The sequence below is a fragment of the Thermobia domestica genome, chromosome 4 (assembly GCF_964235325.1).
Source record: "Thermobia domestica chromosome 4, izTheDome1.hap1.1, whole genome shotgun sequence".
Taxonomy (NCBI): domain Eukaryota; kingdom Metazoa; phylum Arthropoda; class Insecta; order Zygentoma; family Lepismatidae; genus Thermobia; species Thermobia domestica.
The window spans coordinates 252,552,116-252,556,768 of NC_137457.1; the positions used below are offsets into that span (position 1 = coordinate 252,552,116).

Here is a 4,653-nt window from a genome sequence, read left to right on the forward strand (position 1 = left end):
CCAGATATTGGGCAAAAATTTCGAATTTCGGGAGATTTAAGGAGCCATAGAGAGATTTAAGGAACTGTAAGTTATAGAGAAATGATATTTTGCGAATTTTTGCGAGAAACAGAAGAAGGTGCGGATAAGAAGATTTACTTTTCATGTAAGAACAATCAAAGTTATCCTTTCCGCTCCATCTCTCCATTCTTTTTAAGTTCGTTCTGGCAATGCTCTTGAAGCATTCTCAACTGGTTTATTATGCATCTTGTCTTTTCTTCTGCAAAATCTTTCAGTAATTAACGTCCGACAAATAAGGCTAAGGAAGATGATGATTAAGGCAAAGAATGATGGTGTGAAATTGTGGAAGAAAACGGGAGTACCCCGAGAAAACCTATGTATATGATTCCACATAGGTTCACCACAAACTTACTGGTCGGGGATTAAACCACGGACCCCACGCACCAGAGGTAAGCGCTCTACCACTGAGCCACCATGCCTCCTCATTTTTTATAATGTAGAAAAGTAAAGAGACAGAATTATTATCAGTGAGAACATTTGTTTGACTTGAAACTTTTGAGTACGTAGAAACGTTGAAAGTTCTAAGTACACAATAGAAAGTGAATAATAAAGCGTTGTGCAACAGCAATTATTGGGTATTCCTTAAAATCATGGCATGTCTCAGGGAAATGTTTTGACACAATTGTTGAAATAACTCTTTGACAGAACCTGCGCACATGTGCCGGCCTTATGTACACTCATGTCCAAAATTATTGTCGCATGTCTATAAATATGTTGTAGGAATATAATTTGATAACGAATTCACTCGGTATTTCTTATAACGTTACTATGTGTATAATCGGCAAAGACATATATATGTGGCAAATTTTATGTCAAAAGAGCAGTAAATAAGAACAATAAAACGAAAATAAAACTTTCTTGTCCATTTAGCAACATTTTGTATTACTCATTCTAATTTTCGTATTTATAATTCTTTTCCTATGAAATTTACCACAAATATACATTTCCCGATTATATCACCCTCTAAAATCGTTCTTTGTGGTGGACAAACACCGTGTGCGTGAGTTTTCTCGGGGTTCTCCCGTTTCCTCCCACTTTCTTCATTCTACCATTTCATTCATTACTCATCATCACCGTCTCCTTTAGCCTAACCGGCATAATCGTGGGACGTAAAACTCAAAGATTTCATTTCATTTCATTTTTTCCAAAATCGTTATCAAATTATATTCTTACAAGAAGACAGTTATAGATATGCGACAATCATTTGGACATGAGTGTACATCATAGATCTGTATTTTATTCTTTCTCACTGTGAAAAAAAAAGATAAGTCCACGTTCTTTAATAGTTTCAAAATCTAGGAAAATTAAATTTTTCGGCGTTAGTGAGTCTTTTTCTCATAAAGAACTGGATTCTCTTTGGCCTATTCCGGTATCCTGCCTTTCTCAAAAAGTAGGAACAAAGAGCACTCGTAAGCGTACATTGATCTTGCATTAAATCATTCAGTCATACTGACATTCATTTGGGCAGTCATTGAGTCATCGAGTTATATTAGAATCTTCTGAAAGTAAGTTTTCATCTTCGCAGAGTCCAGCATGATAGCTATCATTATATTCCAAATAGAGTTGCCTATGAAACAATAGTTGAAACTCTCTTGTCTCGACAATGTGTCATAATAGTGATTTCTCGTCTCGAAAAGTGTATCCCTCTTTATCAGGGGCGGATCCAAGGGGGGCGATCGGGGCGATCGTCCCCCTCCCCCAGAAGAGGAAACTCTTATTTTATATATATAAATAAAACCCATCCCATAGTTTGAAGCCCTTAAAAGTAGCAGTATGACAAACCACCGCCCTCCCCAGAAGTCAGTCCTGGATCCGCCCCTCCTCTCTATTGGATGAACTTTATCTCGTCACATTTCGGAAGCTATTCTAATTCCTATGGGTTTATACGTGTAGGTCATTCGTAAATAGAAGTGTTTTCTTACAAATTGAGAACACATAGATAAATCTTTTATTATGACTATTAAATTAGTTCTTTAATTAATAACTCCTTAAATTCTATAGCTATTCCACAAGAACCCGGATCTCCCGCACAAAAAGTGCGTACAGTGACCATATAGCCACGAGGGAACTCACTATTAATTATGAGTAACGTACAGCTCACAGATGACGAGAAGAACGCTAAAACAGGGGCAGCGAGGAAAGGTCAACGACACAGTCGTGTCCATTTTCAGTGTTGGTGTGGTCTATACTTAGATGTCGTCTGCTATTCCGGGTAAAGTTATATGTGTGTTATTCCGTGGTGTCATTTGAATCCCCCGTGCGAAAAATGGGCGAGTCCATACCTACGTCACACTACTTCTGCTAGGGTTCTTCTCGTCATCTGTGTACTCTTTTAGTTGAAACAACATTGAAATTTTGGTAAACAACACACAAGTTCTTCATCCCGGACTCTTCTGGATCTTTTCATGAGACACAACTTATGACATACTGTAAGAATTATTAGAGAAATGTTCATTTATGCATGTGAAGAAAAGCAACTGAACAGTTTACAGCAAAATTGCTCGAAATAGCCTAATTGTCTGGAGTACACTACGTCTTGTGGATTTTTTTTTTTTTTTTTCGTAAAGAATATTTATACCACAATTTAGAGAAAACTCTAGGAAAGCTTGCAAAAATCTATTCACGAATCAGGGACTGGTTTGGTAGAATTAGAAAATGCAATGGAAAAAGATGAAAAATGCTAAAGTTCCAGGACCGAATAATCTCCCTATCAAAGTATGGAAAAGTTTAGGTTAAGTGAAAGTGATGTGGTTTACTCGACTTTTTTCATACTTTATTGGAGACAGGAAATATGCCCCCCAAAAATGGAGAAGCAGCTACATTGTACCAGTTTGTATAAATAAAGATGTGCAAGAATGCGGCAACTACAGAGGAATAAAATATATGAGTCTTGCAATGAAAATTTGGAAGAGAAAATGAAATGAAATGAAATCTTTAAGTTTTACGTCCCACGGTTATGCCGGTTAGGCTAAAGGAGAAGGGTGATGATGAGAGATGTGTGAAATGGTGGAATAAAGAAAATGGGAGAATCCCGAGAAAACCTACGAGCAGGGCGTTTGTCCACCACAAAGTCCACACGGCACAGGCTGGGATCGAACCAAGGACCCCACGCACCGGAGGTGAACGCTCTACCACTGAGCCACCGTGCCCCCCAAGTTTGGAAGAGACTGATAGAAGCAAGATCGAGAGAAGAGATCGAAATAACGGGGAATCAATTTAATTTCACGCCAGGACGATCAACAACGGATGCAATATTTGCACTTTGGATGCTAATGGAAAAATACAGAACATACCAGATGGACCTTCATATGGTTTTCATCGAACTAGAGATAGCGTACGATAGAGTGCCACGGGATCTTATTTGGTGGGTATTGAAGAACAAGTATGTTCCGAACAAGTATATATGTATAATTCAAGATATGTATGATAGAGTAGAACAGGAGTGAGAACGCGTGCGGGATAACAAAAGAGTTCACAGTTAAAGTGGGACTTCATCAGGGATCTAGTTTTAGCCCATACCCTTTTGCAATTGTAATGGACGAACTTACAAAGTATATCCAAGAGTTAGCACTTTGGAGTATGCTATTTGCGAATGACATCGTGCTAGTGAATGAGAACAAAGCAACATGGTGAGGAAAAATTAGATGCCTGGAGAGAAGCATTGAAGACAAAGGGCTTAGAATTAGTAAAACTAAAACAGAATATTTGCATTGTCTTTTCAGCAAAATATGTAATCGAGAATATAAAAATACGACTGGACGAAGAAATAGCGGTAATGACGAGGAAATTCAAGTACTTGGGATCAAGGAAAATGCAGAAACAAAATAAGGTGTAAACAGAAGAATTAAAGAGTCTTCATCCCGGCGAAATTAAAATATCGCTAATTTTACAGTAATTATGTGATATCTTCAAATAGATAAAAGATAATCGAAATGTGGAACAAGAGCGCCCTAGACAATATTATTTTACTGAGAAACCGTTATCACGACTCACTTATCTGCTTTCGATTTCGAGCCATTTTGAAAATCGGCATTTATTTTCGCGTTTCTAAACAGCTGAAAACGGAAAGCCACTAGGTGGCTTATGATAACGGTACCTCACGCAAAATAATATTGTCTAAGGCGCTCTTGTTCCATATTTCAATTATCTTTTATCTATTTGAAGATATCACATAATTACTGTAAAATTAGCGGTATTTTAATTTCGCCGGAATGAAGACTCTTAACAGCGGTTGGACAAAATGGAGAGAAAGGGCAGGAATATTGTGTAACCGTTGAGTACCAATACCCCTTAAAAGGGAAAGTTTACCAAATCAATAGTAAGACCTGCTATATTGTACGGAGCAGGATGTTGGACGATGACGAAGAAGAGAGGAACAGAAGTTGCATGTTGTGGAGATGAAGATGCTGCGATGGGTGTGTGGAAGGACAAAATTAAGAATGAAGTGATCAAGGGAAGAGTAAAGATGAGACCAGTAGTAGAAAAACTGCAAGGAAGTAGACTAAGATGGTTGAGCGTGTAAGAAGATCTTTAGAATACGCAGGTCACCTAGTGAATGCCATAGAACCGAATGGGAAACGAACTCGAGGCCAA

The 4,653-nt window shown here is 38.0% G+C and overlaps 1 non-coding gene across 1 annotated transcript; it reads right to left on the bottom strand.

The window, feature by feature from the left end:
- Positions 1-3,137: 3,137 nt before the first annotated feature.
- TRNAR-CCG (transfer RNA arginine (anticodon CCG)) lies at positions 3,138-3,209 on the bottom strand. The gene has a single exon. It is a non-coding gene; the product is annotated as a tRNA-Arg (tRNA).
- Positions 3,210-4,653: the final 1,444 nt, after the last annotated feature.